This window comes from Callithrix jacchus, chromosome 18 (assembly GCF_049354715.1).
Source record: "Callithrix jacchus isolate 240 chromosome 18, calJac240_pri, whole genome shotgun sequence".
NCBI lineage: Eukaryota > Metazoa > Chordata > Mammalia > Primates > Cebidae > Callithrix > Callithrix jacchus.
Genome location: NC_133519.1, coordinates 32120411 through 32138189, shown reverse-complemented (window position 1 = coordinate 32138189; position 17779 = coordinate 32120411). Strand labels below are relative to the sequence as shown.

Sequence of the window (17779 nt, the reverse complement as noted above, 5' to 3'; positions counted from 1 at the left end):
TCCTTCAAGTTTTCATTACCATAGTAGAGTTAACTCAGCCAGAATGGCTGTGCCTTGAGGCATTTCTTCCTGGAGTGATTTGAGAACAGAGAATAACTAAATCACTTTTACATACCAGAACCTGCATCAGAGCTGGTGCACAGTAGGTCCCAATAAATAATAATTGCATAAGTAAATAATTTTTTTCAATCTAGGATAGGATCCTTTTTAAGGATAACTACTTATAATATAACTCTATTGTTAATCCCCCCTTTTCCATGAGAATTTTGTTTTTGGTGAACAAAGACTGTAAGTAGTCACTGAGCATAGCTCAAATGCCAACATCTACATGAGACTTTCTCTAATCACCCTTTTGAGGAATTATCTCATGTTCCTTAGAAAACCTATGCATTTGCCTGAACTATTTACCAAGTATGATGGTTAATACTGTGTCAACTTGATTGGATCAAAGGATGCAATATTTATGCTGGGTGTGTCTGTGAGGGTGTTGCCCAAGGAGATTAACATTTGTGAGTCAGTGGGCTGGGGAAGGCAGATCTCCCCTTAATCTGGAGGCACAATCTAATCAGCCGCCAGTGAATATAAAGTAGGCAGAAAAACCTGAAAAGAGAGATATAGGCCTAGCCTCCCAGCCTTCACCTTTCTCCCATGTGGGATGCTTCCTGCCCTCCAACATCGAACTCCAAGTTCCTCCATTTTGGGACTTAGACTGGCTCTCCTTGCTCCTCAGTTTGCAAACAACCTATTGTTGGGACCTTGTGATCATGTGAGTTAGCATATATATATATATATATATATATATATATATATATATCTATATCCTATTAGTTCTGTCCCTCTAAGAGAACCCTGACTAATAAACCAAGTATGATGCATATTATTCTGGTGTCCTGTTAAATTAGTCAGTTTGTAAAAATCTCTAGCACCAAGTGAGATGATGTATGATAATCTCTCATAATAATGCATATTAGCATGTTAAAGGTTTTAGTAAGTCTCAAAAATAAAATTATTTAAGTTTGGTTCAGCATTTATAAAATCTTTGGCATAAAATCCTTCTTCACTTGCAATACCTATTAACATCTCAGGGGTCATAAATGGTGTATGAAACATGATTTAGGAAATGTTACTCTATTCATTTAACTTTTATGATTTGTGAAATTTTAGTTACTTGCACATACACATTTTCTCCCTCTCTAGAAGTGCTCTCAGAGTGAGGATCATGTCATACATACTTGTTATCCCCATGAAACGAGGCTTTCCTCCCAAAGGCTGCTTAAAAACAATTCAGGCACAGACAAAGCTATAGGCCTGTAGTCCTGGACATTATGGAGGGATTACAATTCTGAATCTGAGGAATTTTATTTGTAATTCAGTAAGAATTACTGGCTTAAAGTTATATTGAAAAGGTTACTATTGTACCTGAGTTGAAACTGGAAATAACTGAGAAAGCCCAAACATGGTTTTAAACTATGTCAAGATGGTTTAAGGAAAGAAAACATGAAATAGTAGTTACATTCCCGGGTGCATAGGATGTGGCTGTTAGTAATGTATCCAGATTAGTGTGTTGTAGAAAATGGTCTGATGATCATATGCATCAGAATTCCTTGGGGAAGCTTGTTGAAATACAGGTTCCTGAACGCCACTGCAGACCCACTGAATTATTTGGGACTTGGATCCCAGGGTACCTGCAAATTTGTTTTAATACAATTTTCTAAATGATTCTATACCCACTGAAGTTTGAGAATGACTGTTCTAAATGTATAAGGCTTGGTATTTTCAAAGGAAATACTTTTCCCTTTGTAATTTAAGAAAGCTATTGCCTTAAGAGACAATGTATTTATTCTAAAGACATTGGTATTTCTCAATTCAAACTTTTTTGGGGGAATACTCTTTTTGTGTTGCCATAACAGCCTGTAAAACATTCTTTGGGATCTACTCCGTGACGCAAATCTTAACTTTTAAAGAGTAGATTTGAATGTTAGCAACTGTCACAGTCATTTAGGAGCATGTCTGGTGAGTGAGGTAAATGACCAAGCATATGCACATTTTCACAATCACTATATTTGTAATGAAAATTGTTAAAATGTTACATTTGGCTTGTTGAAACAAATATTTAAAATGTTATGTTTCTAAACAATCCTGAAAATACATTTATGCATTTCTGTTGTACCAGAAACATGTACACATAGACATTAATTCAACATGAAGCCTCAAATTTCATCCATGTTGATGACTTTTAAGCACAGATGTTTTCAAATCAAGTTTGTGTATAGAATAAAGAAAGCTAGAAGCCACAATTAAGGGGGTTCATGGGAATTGTACTGTCAATTTTTAAATAACACTTTCACTTGGTTATTGTTGCTTGATCTTATGAAAATCTATTGTTTTAAATAACTACTTTTTGTGGACTAATTTCTGTTTTAACTCCAGGTTCTCTACTGAGTTCTTGGCTTCTGAGTCCTTGTGCCTCAAAGAAGCTCAGTTATTTGAAAAACTCTCTACAGATTCATATTCTCCTGGCACCAAGGAGAAAATAGCAGTAACAAGTCATGAGCGAATCAGCATATAATTTGTTAGGTGTATGAATTAAATGCCATTGCAAATTTCAAGGCCCTCTATATTTTAAACAAGTTCACAAAAATAATTTCAACATTAAAAAAATTTTTTTAAATCTCAAAACAGCTTTCTCTCAGTTAAATTTATTGTTAAACATCTTACTGAGTCACTTATCTTCTAAGCCTTAGTCTTGTTATCCATCAAATATACATAATAGTGAAATTGACTTTAAGGAGTTTTTGAAAGAATTAAATAAAATAATGCAAGTCATCAACAGCATAGTGAGTAACACGCTAACTGATCAAAATGTTAGCAATTGTTACTATCAGCATATGAAGCAATTGGCACAGTACCTGGCTTATGTGATTGAATAAATTATACCTATTAATATTGTTATTTTTTAAGAATCTAACTTATACAAAGTCAGATTCTTGTTTTATTGATACATATTAGATACACATATTTTGGGGGCACATGTGATAATTTAACACAATCATATAACACAATCATATAACAAAATCAGGGTAACTGGGTTAATCATCAACCTAAATATTTATCTTTTCTTTATGCTAAGATATTCTAATTATTCTCTTCTATCTCTTTGAAATGTAGAATCAATTAATGTTAACAATAGCCACCCAACTATTATACTGAACACAAGATCTTATTTCTTCTGGGTATATATTTATACTCATCAACCAGTCTCTTTTCTTACCCCCTCCCCACTACCCTTCCCAGCTTCTGATAACCACCAATCTCTCTATTTTCATGAGATCCACTTTTATAGCTCACACATATGAGTGAGAACATGATATTTGTCTTTCTATTCTTGGCTTGTTTCACTTAACATAATGACTTCCAGTTCCATCCATGTTGCTGCAAATGACAGAATTTCTTTTTTATGACTGAATAATATTTCATTATATATATATATATATATATCACATAATATCACGTGTGTGTATATATAGATGTATATACATATATATGTGTATATATATATACATCACGTGATATATATATATACATATATACACACACATATATATGTATATACATATATGTACACACATATGTATATATATATACATATATACACACACATATATATGTATATACATATATGTACACACATATGTATATATATATATATATATATATATATATATAATGTTTTCTTTATCCATTCACCCCACTGATGACCACGTAGGTTGATTCCACATTTTGGCTATGGTAAATAGTGCTGCAGTAAACATGGAAGTGTAGATATCTATTTGATATCTTGATTTTCTTTCTTTTGGACATATACCCAACCGTGAAATTGCTGGATCATATGGTAGTTCTATTTTTAGTTTTCTGAGAAACCTCCATACTGTTCTCCATAGTGGCTGCACTAACTTACATTCCCAAAACAGTGGGAGAGTTCCCCTTTCTCTACATTGTTGCCAGTATCTGTTATTCTGTCTTTTGATAAAAGCCATTCTAACTGGGGTGAGATAGTATCTCATTGTAGTTTTGATTTGCATTTCCTTTATGATTAGTGATGTTGAGCATTTTTCATATACCTGTTGGTCATTTATACAACTTCATTTGAGAAATGTCTATTCAGATCTTTTGCTCACTTTTAAATTGGATTATTTGTTTTTGTGCTATTGAGTTGGTTTAGTTCCTTATATATTCTGGTTTTGAATCCCTTGACAGACAGTCTGCAAATATTGTCTTCCATTCTGTGGTTCTCTTCATTTTGTTGACTGTTTCCTTTGCTGTGCTGAAGCATTGTACCTTGATATAATCTCATCTGTCTATTTTTGCTTTTGTTGCCTGTGCTTTTGAGGTCTTACACAAAAAAATCTTTGTTCAGACCAATGTCCTGGAGCATATGCCCAACATTTTCTTCTAGTAGTTTAATAGTATTAAGTCTTAGATTTAAATATTTAATCATTTTTTATTCTAATTTGTATACGGTGAGAGATAGAGGCCTAGTTTTATTCTCTGTATGTGGATATACACTTTTCCCAGCATCATTTATTAAAGAGATTATCCTTTCACCATTGTATGTTCTGGGCTCCTTTGTTGAAAATGAGTTGTAAGGAAGATTCTTTAATCAATAATTTAATTAACTCAGCCATACACCCCCCCTAGATAGGCACTATACCAAATTATTAAGTTTTTGAACATTCTCTAATGTATTTTCTATCATAAATAAATATTAAAAGCATAGATTCATATATTAGGCCTTACTTGGGTTAGGATTTGTCCACACATTTAAAAAAGTCACTACAATTTGAAATTAGCTAAGACTTTGAGCAAGTACCTTCCCACCAGGGAAAAGACAATCAAGGAATTAAGCTGAGGCCTTATGCATTCAAATAAATGTTTGCAAGAGCTAAGGAATGCTTGGTGTATTCACAACTAGTAAAAATAACCTAGGGTACAGAAAGATGACCAAGTCATCTCATATTCCAGACCCATTTTTTAAAAATCCTAACTTGAAGGTCAAAAAAAGTTTAGTAAACTTCTCATTTCTATTTTTCTCTTCTTTCTTCTTTCCTTTCTTTCATTCTTCTTTTTTTTTTTTTTTTTTTTACTATGCCCTCCACCCTCTGCAATTCTTGGCTCTTACCAGAGGAGGGGAAACACTGCCTAAATATCACGAGATAGGTGGCTCTCAGGGGTACTTCTTGTCAAGCAGAAGTGCCAGAGATCTTGTAAAATCTCCAATACAAATTTTATTTTGCAGACTTCAGGGGTTTACATCTGGATACACATCTGCATTTTCTGGGTGCTGGGCCAAACTCCAACATTCAGTTTATCCATTACTAATAAACATGTCAGCAGTTTCTTTGCTCTCACATCTGTTGTGAAAAAATGTTATCTTTCCTGAAGTATATTTATTTTGTCTTTAATACGAGCTTTCATGGATTATAAACTCAAGATATGCCTTCACTTAACAAATTCAAAAGCATATGCTGGAAGGTGCCTCACTAAAGTGATGAGGTAAATTAAAGATGCATATTATATCTTAGATTCTGAAGAGGAAATCAGTGTAAGGAATAACAATGACTCTCAGGAAGGTTATGCCAATTGAAACTAGTTGCCTCTTAATCAAGTTCATTTCAAAATCTATTCAAGGCACTCTATGCATCACAGCAATTCAACAAAAAGTTTAAAAAATGTATCAGTTGTTTCATTATGAAGGCTGTCTTCAGTCAAGCAGATGACTTCCTTTCCTAAGAAAACCACCCCCAAGCACTTGCATATCTCCTTCTATATTTTCCAGAATATCAGCTTTACCCAATTTTCTGATGTTGGGGCTACTACAGAATCAAATGAGGTTTTGCTAATTAAGATGTCTTAAAAAGAAGACTTTAAGTTATTATGTGAATGAAAAATAATTACCAACATTTCTTCCTCTTTTTGTCTCACAGTCAAGTATATTTATGTCAAGAATTTATTCTATCCTTGGCAATTCTATCTCCTTGTTTTCCTTAGTAATGCCTCACCCTGTCAAAATATTTAATCAGTGGGAAATTCTCATCTCTCTCACATAGGTAAAAACTGCATATTTGGAAATTCACCAGCATGTAGTATAAACAATCAAGTAAGAAATGTGATTAGGACTGTCAAAGGTATATGTGTACCCTCTTCAGAATCTGATGTTATGGATATTCCTAATACCATATACCACCCTGTCAAACCCAGCACTACTTTCTGCCCAACTGGGCAATAGCCAATATCTAATAAAGTCAGGGAGAAAATGGGGTGAAATTCCTTAACCTGTCACCTGTTCCTTCAGCCCCATAAGATAAACCAGTAAACTATGAATTCATGTATGAAGCTATTTGCTAAAGGATTAGAGCAATATCAGAAAAATCTATAATTGAAAGAATGGTGATTTGTTAATAAAAGAAAAATCAAAGATACAATAGAAAGAATCGAAAAAGCCAAATATTTACCTTCTAAAAGTCTAATAAAACTGACCCACTTTTGGTAAGACTAAAGGGAAAAAAAAAGAAGGCACAGATGAATAATATTAAGAACACAAAAGGAGACACAACTGGAGAAGCAACTCTGTTTAAAAAGTAGCAAGACAGTATCATTAAAGGCTCTATGCCAATGCATTTGGGGAATTAGGTGAGATGCACACATTATTAGAAAAACATAACAAAACTGACAGGAGAAATAAAAATCCTGGAGAACTTTTTATTATTAAAGAAACTCAATCCAATTAAATCTTCTCACAAATAGAGCACCAGGTAAAGACATTTTACAAATAAATTATTTCAAATATTTAACAAACGGGTAATTTCAATCTTACACAAAACTTTTTCAAAAAAAAGAAAAAGAGGAAAACTGCCCAACTCATTTTGTGAAGCTAGTTGTACCCAAGATATTCCTAAACAATTATACTGACAGGGCTCACCATACCAGAAATCTTTTTTAAATATAAAATTAATTTAATAATTAAGCAAATATGGTATTGGTGCAGAGATAAACACTTAGCTCGGTGGAATGAAATATAGAGCCCCAAATAAACTCAGCCAAGTATGAAAACCTGATAATATGACAGAGCTTTCACTACAGATTAGTGAGGAAAGATTAGACTTATCCATAAATAGTACTGGTCCATTTGCTTATTCATAAGAAAAAGAAGATTCTATCTCTTACCATGCAGTCATACAAAATCCATATAGATCTAGAGCAAAATATTATAGCTTTAGAAAAAACTAGCAGAATAATTCATGAACCCAAGGCATTTAGTTTCTTAAAAGTAGGCAAAATGCATGAATATTCATTTTCATATATTAGAAGAGGAAACAGGAATGGCCTGTATGAATATAAAATTGCTCAATTTCATTAGTAACTAGGGAAACGCATATTAATATCATGAATAAGATGAAATTTCACACACCCAAATTTGCAAAAAACAAAAATCCAACTGTTAGAGAGATTGTGGAGTAATCTCCACAATGGTACAGCCACTTCAGGAAATAATTTGACATTAACCAGTAGTGTTGAAAATACTTATAGCATATAATGTAAAAATAATTTTACTTTTGGTTTTATACTCTAGAGATAATTTTTAATAAATAAGACAGGAGACATTAATAAACATGTTCATAACAGCAATTTTTATAAAAGCAAATAACTGGGAATACTCAAATATCTATCAATCGAAATTAGAAAGTATGAATAAGTTGTGAAATAGTCATATAACGGAATTCCTCATTGCAATGAAAACTAAGTAACATGCAAGTCACAAAAGGCTATATACATATGGTGTCACCTCAACAAAAGCAAAACTAAACATCTCTTAGGGGCATATACATAAATAATACAATTATTTTTAAAAACCAGTGGAATAATAATTATTTGGAAGGGAGGCAGATACAATCAAGAGGAGCCTATAATGGCTTCAATAACATTAACAATATTCTATTCCTTCCCTTCCTTCCTCCCTCCCTCCCTCCCTCCCTCCCTCCCTCCCTCCCTCCCTCCCTCTCTTTCTTTCTTTCTTTCTTTTCCTAGACAGAGTTTCAGTCTTGTTGCCCAGGCTGGAGTACAATGGTGCTATCTAGGCTCACCGCAACCTCCGCCTCCTGGGTTCAAGCGATTCTCCTGCCTCAGCCTCGCAACTAGCTGGGATTACAGGCATGCACCATCACACCTGGCTAATCTTGTATTTTTAGTAGAGATGGAGTTTTTCCATCTTGGTCAGGCTGGTCTCGAATTCCTGACCTCAGGTAATCTGCCCACCTTGGCCTCCCAAAGTGCTGGGATTACAGGCGTGAACCACCGTGCCTGGGAATATTCTATTTCTTAAACTCAATGGCATACACACAAGTGTTTGTGTTATCATTTGTTAAAATTGCACACATGCATATATGCAAGAGTTATAGGGATCAACTTGATTGATGTATAATTTTGTGTGTATTTCAAACGTAATAAATATAGAAAGTAAAAAAGAAGAAAAAAGTGTCAAGAATTTAGGATGTATTAACAGGAAGAAGATGTTAAGCTCAGGACAACTTAGCAGGATACTGTGTATCAGGACCTGGATAAACAAAAACATGCCAATCAGTGACTAAAGGCAGTAAAGAGGTGACAATGAGCGTCATTTATTTAGTCTTCTTGGAGAACAATTTTGATCTGAAGCCAAAAAGGTGTTGAATAGGAGCTAAGATAAAAGTATCTAAAGAGAGGCAGAACTTCAACTGGAGGTATGGTGAATGGGCAAAAATGACAGTAAGGGTGAAATAAACAAAGTCTTAATTTCGAGAGAAATTGGCACCGACAGGAATTTGGGAACTCTTTCGTGTGGGAAAGCTGCATCAGAACACTTCTGCCTTTTAAGAATCCACCACAAACATTTTTATTCATAAGGGATCAAATTTTATGTTTATGTAGACCTGGAGTGTATAAAACATGTTCTCAAGATGGTCTTTTATAGAAATGAAGTAAATAGACTAAACAGTGATATGTGAGTTTTCTCCTCCAGAAGTAGTAAAATAATCTTTGTATAAGCTTTTAGAGGACAGCACAAGGATATTTATTAGATGACCAACGACAGAAAATGAGTAAATCATAATCAGAACATTTACATTCAATGTGTATTTTCAGACAACTGTATGAGTGAGTTTGTAGCTTGGCTCAGATGCTGAACAGACTTGTGACCTTGGCAAAGTCACAGCATTTCTCTGTGTTCCAATTTTCTCAACTGCAAAATACAGAATTAGGTCTTTGCTTTCTGTAGTATTTTCTAGTCCTAACACTTCACAGTGCTAAGATTCATAAATTTAATAATTCAATTCCAATTGTGGTTTCCTTATTCATACAGAGAAGCTAAAAGAGAAAGATGTCCATAAAAACTTTTCCATCCCCAAATTTCCCATCTTTCAGTTTAGCTTAAAGAGACCTCATCTGTATAGGAGACGCATGTGCTGGCAGTCCAAAGGGCAATCATCTGCTAGCCTCAAAATCCTATTTATCTCTACACCATCACTGGAAACTGGATACTTTATTCCTAAAAAACATTTTTGGGACTGGCGCACTGCTGGCTCAGCCTACAGCGACCCTCCATCTAGAAAGTGCCCTTCCAAATTAGCAATAGAGGACTCTGGTTTCAGTCAAGAATGCTGGGAGGTGAGGGTGAGAGTAACATGTTTTTTCTCTTTTACCATATGAATTTTTGTTTTTATGGCCTTCAGAAATGAAGCAAGTTTTATCTTAAAAGCAAATATTTGTACTGCTCTTAAAATGCTAGCATTTGAAAACCAATATATATTGGCTGGCCAATAACGTGGGAAAGAGACATGCAGAACCTTAATAATGATTGAATACATGAAGTATTTTTCTTTTGTTTTTATGTGACAGCTGGATGAGTTTCAACTTCCTGCTCACAGCACAGGCTCTGAGCTTCCAAATCTGGGGGTTTTCCTTTTCTTATCCCCCACTCCTCCCCATCTCCCCATCCCCTCCTTGCCTCGTCCTTCCTTTTTGGGAAAACACAAATGTTTTTGATTACATCATAGCCGCAAACTTTATATCTCCCTCTTCAGTTGTTACACATCATAAACGGGAGTGAACTTCAGACTCCATTAAGACAAAGGTTGGTCTGGACTGTTGGGAGGCCTTTTATGTTGGTATGGTGGGGAACAAAAAAGTCTTTAGAAAAAGGAAATATAATAGGCCTGGTTAGAGACTGCACTGACTGCTAACCACTAACCACTCGGCCTAGAAAATGACAAAAACTTCAATTATGGTCAAGGCAAAGGTGAGCCCAGAGTTCAGAACCAACATAGCTCCTGCAGGATTCACTTAACCCAATGAGAACTTAGTATGTGGGGACCAATAAACATCAAAATGTTAAGCAAGGATAGAAAAAACTTGTGTAAAAACACTGAGCAATGTGCACACCATATTGATTCAAATTCTCTCTTCTTTAATCTGGAATTTTCTTTCACATTTTCATATATAAATAAGCCTCTATTATTGCCATAGTGCCCACGTAAACAATTTGGAACCTGAAAGGGCAAGGCAGCACTTCTCAATCAGCCATCTACAAGTATTTATTGAGCGCCTACTAGGTAACAGGCACTGTTCTAAATTCTTTTGCTACTTCAATGAAAAAAACTGACAAAGTTCTCTACTGACAAAAGAGAATGGCAATTTTAAAAAGCAGCATGAATAAGCATATTTTAGAAGTGATAAGTATTGTGGAACAATAGAACAATGAAGACTTATATTGGCTGGGGTAGGGAAATGTAATCTTAAATAGTGTGGTCAGTGGAGGCTATGTTAAAAAAAAAAAGTGACATGTGATCCAAGGCAACATTGAGTGATGGGAGAAGGGAGGCTTAGTTCTGTTTCTATATTTGAAAAAAATAACTACTGGATAACATCCTCAGTTTTCCTGTTTCCTTAGTAAATTTTTATGCTGTTTATGTGACTCCAAATGATTGTCTTTATACATTACTTGTGAGTATATTTAATTCAGTATAACACAATTATTCTTTACTGGGCCTCTACTATACAACTGGTACTCTTAGGTGTTGAGGATGCATCAATAAGAAGAAAGGTGAGATCTTTGTGCTCCTGGAACCTCCATTCTAGGTACAAGAGGGAAACACATAAAATAAATAGACTAATAGTAGGTGGGTGGAGGGACATCCCTTGATAGAGTGGTCAGGGCCAAACTCTGTGGCTTGGCCCTCAGATCTAAATATTATAGTAGACAAGGTAAAGAATTTTCCAAGTATAAATATAGGAAGTTTCAAATCCATGAGAGTGAGGTCAAACTATTGACCTGTTCTAGGAACAGAATGAAAGCCAGTGTAACCAGGGAATGAAGAGTGGCAGGAGATCACAGTAGACACTTATTATGAGTTGAATTTTGTCCTGCTGCAACTGTGATTTAGAACTTCTAGTCTCCAGAACTATAAGCCAATGTATTTATTTTGTCTGTCACTCAGTTTGTGGTACCATGTTACAGCAGCTCTAGTAAATGAATGCAAACAAGGACAGATCCCCAGACGTTCAGATTTTAGTATATGTTTAATAGATCATACTGATATTGCCATGTTGTCATGGAGGTACAATCAAGGACAGCCTGATGATTTCTCCCCAAAAGCTCAATAGAAGTTTACTCTTTAGCCATTAAAGAGCAGCCATCACACATAGGAGAGCTGACTTGATTTTTGAGTGTTGTTAACATTAGTATCTTTTAAAATGCCTTTTTTAAAGGTTTTTAAGAAAACTAACATGCAAATTTTTGAATACTCAAATCAATTATGTAATATATAATTAACTCCTTTTATGATTCAGAAGTATCTATTTCAGCTCACAAAAAATTTAAATTTGAGTCTGATGGGATGTAGGAGGCATTGGCAGTATAAAAATAAATGAAGCTGTGCTCTTGATCAACTTACAGTCTGAGGGAAAAGACAGATACATGAAGAAATAATATCAATCTTTGGCAGGGAATAGTAAATAGAGGTACATATGGGCTCTACAGGAGCACAAATGAAGGACTCGGTGGTGCTTTTGTGATGGTGCTGATATCTGAACCAAGGATTGAAAATGAATAACAATCTGTCAAAGAAAGGAGAAACATCACTCCAGAAAAAAAGGGAGAGCCTAGCAAACCCATAGCTGCACAGCCAGTATCAGTGATGGGCTCCCCTAAAAACAAGAGTGGAGACAGAGAACTGAGGGCAAGAAGAGGGGTCTGGTCCTGAAGGTCCTCGGATGGCCAACCAAGGCCCTTGACTGCTCTGTAGGTGCTGGAAAGATGTAAGATGAGATGTACATTTCTCCATGTATATCAATCAGAGTTTTTTGGTTGCAAACAACATAAATCAACCCCAACTAAAAAGGAATTTTTAGAATTGAAGGAAAAGCTGAAGACACAGGACTTGGGAAGGATAATTTAAAGCAGCCCCAAGATGAGGTGGCAGGATGGTAGTGGATATCCTCATCAGGGATGCACCAGTTACAACTTTGTTTCTTGAAAAAAAAAAGTTATTTTGCCAAAATAACACATATATAATACATGTGTACAAAACACCAAATGATATTACAGCAATTATAATAATTAGAAAAAAATCCCATCCTGATTTCAACTCTAAAGACTACTTTTAACCATTTTATCTATTTTTCTTTCTAAAATTTATCTCTGTATTTATAAATTTTTAAAAAATGCTTATTTTGCTAACCAGAATTAAGCACAAAAACATCATTTTGTCAGCCATATGGAAAATAAGTTGGAGAGAGTAGTGGAAATAGAAGCAGGAAGATTAGTTGGGAGGTTACTAGGATAGTAGAGAAGCAATTCTTTCTTGCTTATATGGCCCTGAATAACTCTAACATTTACACTATTTGCAAATAATGTACACTGTTTATTTTGAATATAAGCAAGATGGTTATGACAGGATAAAATGTTTATTTATCATATATCAAAAATTTGGTCTATATCCAAAATAGTTGTAATTCAGGGAAAGCATGAATTTTAGGGCTGAAAGAAATCCCTTTAACAGCAAAAGATGTTTGGAATATATGGGTTTCTATCTTGTTTACCAGCAGAAATGTAGGCTCAGTCAAAGCTTTTATTTATTGACTGGGTAAACTTTTCAAGAAAAATGAAAACAAGCCTTTAATTCATATATTCACATACACACACATATATAAGCATGAAGTACAAATATATGTATGTATGCCAATGTATGTATATATCCATTGTATTAGTCCGTTCTCACACTGCTATAAAAATACTATCTCAGACTGGGTAATTTATAAAGGAAAGAGGTTTAATTGATTCTACATGGCTACAGTTCTACATGGCTAAGGAAGTCTCAGGAAACTTACAATCATGGCGGAAGGTGATTGCCATGCTTCTTCACACGGCAAGAGAAGAGAGAAGTGAAGTGTCAGCACAGGAAAAACTGCTGCTTTTAAAACCATCAGATCTTGTGAGACTCACTTTCAGGAGAACAGCATGAGGGAAACCAAGTTTGTCCCTTGACACGTGGGGATCACAACTCAAGATAAGATTTGGATGGGGCACAGAGCCAAATCATATCATCTATACACAACATATATATACATGTGTGTGTGTATATATATTATTTTCATAATCTACACCTTTACCTTAATACATTCCTGAATTTTGGATCCCAAAACAATGTTAAACATTTAAATTTTGAAAGTCAGCACCAATTTGGATGACCACTGAAATGAATAAACCATTTGCTTCTATAGGGTTTTCATAGTGATTTGTCACTAAGATAGCTATTTCCTTAATCTATTCTGCTAGACTTTTTCAGACTTGATCATTTAAAATCTTATAAGGTTTTTGGATAAAATCCAGAAGGTAAAAAATTTCACAGGACGAAACACCAGATTTCTTCAGGAAATAAATGGCAAAGAAAGAGAACAAGGAAGAACCCAAAGTTTAAAAGAGATATAAAACATGATCACTACATTCAATGTGTAAACCTTGTTTGGATCCTGATTCAGACAAAAAGAATTGATCATATTAAAAAAATACATAAGATAATCAGAAAAACATAAAGAGATTTGACTATATTAAGAAAATATTTTTTATTCTTCATGGATGTAAAAATATTTTACTTATGAATTTTGTTAATGATCCTTACATTTTAAAGATACTTAAGAAAGTTTGTTTTAATGAGATGACATGATGTCTGAGATTTGCTTCATGATAATTAAATGATAGGATGTAGAAATGTAGATCAAACAAAAGTAACCTGAGTTGATGACTAATGAAGCTAAGGTAGGAGCGGGGAGGTTCATTATGTTAGCCTCTCTACTTTCGTACATGTTAAAATTATTGATACTAAACATTAAAAATGTTTTTTCACATACAAAACATAGTAAATCTCCCTTATACATGGATTTGCTTCCTGTGGTTTCATTTACCTGCAGTCAACTACGGTCAGAAAATATGAAATAAGAAATTTTAGGAATAAACAACACACGTTTTAAATAGCAGCCATTCTGACTAGCATGATGAAATACCGCACCACCCCACTTCATCCTTTCTTCATCTCAAGAAAAAAGATAAGTACATAGTACAATAAGATATTTTGAAAGAGACCACATTCATGTAACTTTTATTATATTATATTGTTTTAATTTAATATTTTGCTGTTATTGTTAATTTCTTACTGTGCCTGATTTATAAATTATACTTTATGATAGGTTCATATGTACAGGAAGGAACATAGTATATATAGGGTTTGATGATATCCATGGGTTCAGGCATCGATTGGGGGTCTTGGAACACAATCCTCACAGATAAGATGTGATTACATACATGTTTCAAAGTTTTTAGAAAATAATTTAAAACATTAAATTCTGTACCCTAAATTGCTATAATGCATTGTTATATCTCCAGCTAAAGTGTTTATGTAAAAATCAAGATGGTTTTATTCTTTATCTAATACACTCTGCCCAGTTAATTCCAATGTACATATTATTTTGATACACCACTTAGTGATTGATGTATATTACAATTGTAATCTTATTAAATTAGAACTTGTGATGTCTGTTGCTCTCCACCTCACACTTTTACAGCCTCATATCAGATTCAAGCCCAGGAGACTTCCACTTACTTGAGCTGACAGTGTCTCAACTCAAGGGTGCTCTTTTTTTCCTCCCTGGGGCTTCTCTAATGTCCCAGCATAGGATGCCAGTATGATAGTCAGCAGGCATCCAAAGACAGCTGACCCTCAAGCAATGGTGGATAAGAGACCATATGTAAACACTTCTCCAGTTGGCCTCTGGGTGAAGAACTCTCAGGGACATTCTACATGCCTCTCAAGAGATCCTGGTGACAACAAACCTTATTTACCCACAGTGAGTGGCTTGGGTGCACATTTGTTTTGGCTTTGCATCTTTTTTGTTTTACTTCCTTGGTTCTCAGCCTTGCTCCCTAAGACGCCTGACAAATAAAATGCTTTACACAAATTATTACACATTCTGCTTTTGAAGGGAATATAACCTAAAATAAGACAGTTTTTGAAAGTTATATTATACTTGAAGTACTAATTTTTTTCAAAGACAATGTTATGAATTCTAAAACTTACAGCTAAGACACTGGTGTTTATCAGTATTCATTTGTATTCCAATACTTTAGTTATAAAATAGGCCTCCATTTAAAATTTCAGATAGGGCTGGGCGTGGTGGCTCACGCCTGTAATCCCAGCACTTTGGGAGGCCAAGGCGGGTGGATCACGAGGTCAAGAGGTTGAGACCAACCTGGTCAACATGGTGAAACCCCGTCTCTACTAAAAATACAAAAAACTTAGCTGGGCATGGTGGCGCGTACCTGTAATCCCAGCTACTCGGGAGGCTGAGGCAGGAGAATTGCCTGAATCCAGGAGGCGGAGGTTGCGGTGAGCCGAGACATGCCATTGCACTCCAGCCTGGGTAACAAGAGCGAAACTCGGTCTCAAAAAAAAAAAAAATTTCAGATAACTATATTCACGACAGTGTTTCCCAAATCTGAGTGCACATTATAATGATCTAAGGTGATTTCAACATACTTTCCAAAGCAATTTACAGATTCAATCCTAATCCTATCAAACTACCAATGATATTCCTTTCTTTTTAATTTTTAATTTTTTATTACATTTTAGGTTTTGGGTTACATGTGCAGAACATGTAAGATAGTTGCATAGGTACACACATGGCAGTGTGTTTTGCTGCCTTCTGCCCCTTCACCCACATTTGGCATTTCTCCCCTTGCTATCCCTCCCCAGCTCCCCCCTTTGCTGTCCCTCCCCTGTTCCCCCCAATAGACCCCAGTGTGTAGTACTACCTTCCCTGTGTCCATGGGTTCTCATTGTTCATCACCTGCCTATAAGTGAGAATATGCGGGGTTTCATTTTCTGTTCTTGTGTCAGTTTGCTGAGAATGATGTTCTCCAGATTCATCCATGTCCCTACAAAGGACATGAATTCATCATTTTTGATTGCTGCATAATATTCCATGGTGTATATGTGCCACATTTTCCCAGACCAGTCTATCATCGATGGGCATTTGGGTTCGTTCCAGGTCTTTGATATTGTAAACAGTGCTACAATGAACATTCGTGTGCATGTGTCCTTATAGGAGAATGATTTATAGTCCTTTGGATAAATACCCAGTAATGGGATTGCTGGGTCAATTGATATTTCTATTTCTAGGTCCTTGAGGACTCGCCACACTGTCTTCCACAATGGTTGAACTAATTTATACTCCCACCAGCAGTGTAAGAGTGTTCCTATTTCTCCACATCCTCCCCAGCATCTGTTGTCTCCAGATTTTTTAATGATCGCCATTCTAACTGGTGTGAGATGGTATCTCAATGTGGTTTTGATTTGCATCTCTCTAATGACCAGTGATGATGAGCATTTTTTTATATGTTTATTGGCCTCATGTATGTCTTCTTTTGTAAAGTGTCTGTTCATGTCCTTTGCCCATTTTTGAATGGGCTTGTTTGTTTTTTCTTGTAACTTGTTTGAGTTTTTGTAAATTCTGGATATCAGCCCTTTGTCAGATGGGTAGACTGCAAAAATTTTTTCCCATTCTGTTGGTTGCCAATTCACTCTAGTGACTGTTTCTTTTGCCGTGCAGAAGCTGTGGAGTTTCATTAGGTCCCATTTGTCTATTTTAGCTTTTGTTGCCAATGCTTTTGGTGTTTTGGTCATGAAGTTCTTGCCTACTCCTATGTCCTGAATGGTTTTGCCTAGATTTTCTTCTACGATTTTTACGGTGCCAGGTCTTATGTTTAAGTCTTTAATCCATCTGGAGTTAATTTTAGTGTAAGATGTCAGGAAGAGGTCCAGTTTCTGCTTTCTGCACATGGCTAGCCAGTTTTCCCAACACCATTTATTAAACAGGGAGTCCTTTCCCTATTGCTTGTTTTTGTCAGGTTTGTCAAAGATTGTATGGTTGTTGATATGCTGTTTGCCTCCGATGCCTCTGTTCTGTTCCATTGGTCTATATCTCTGTTTTGGTACCAATACCATGCTGTTTTGATTACTGTAGCCTTGTAGTATAGTTTGAAGTCTGGTAGTGTGATACCTCCTGCTGTGTTCTTTTTGCTTAGAATTGACTTGGCTAAGCGGGCTCTCTTTTGGTTCCATATTAAGTTCAAGGTGGATTTTTCCAGTTCTGTGAGGAAAGTCTATGGTACCTTGAAGGGGATAGCGTTGATTCT

At 35.3% G+C, this 17779-nt stretch overlaps 1 long non-coding RNA gene across 4 annotated transcripts in view; it reads right to left on the bottom strand.

Moving 5' to 3' along the window:
• Window positions 1-17779, bottom strand: part of LOC103789138 (uncharacterized) — a 278802-nt gene that overhangs the window by 161012 nt on the left and 100011 nt on the right. The window lies entirely within an intron of this gene.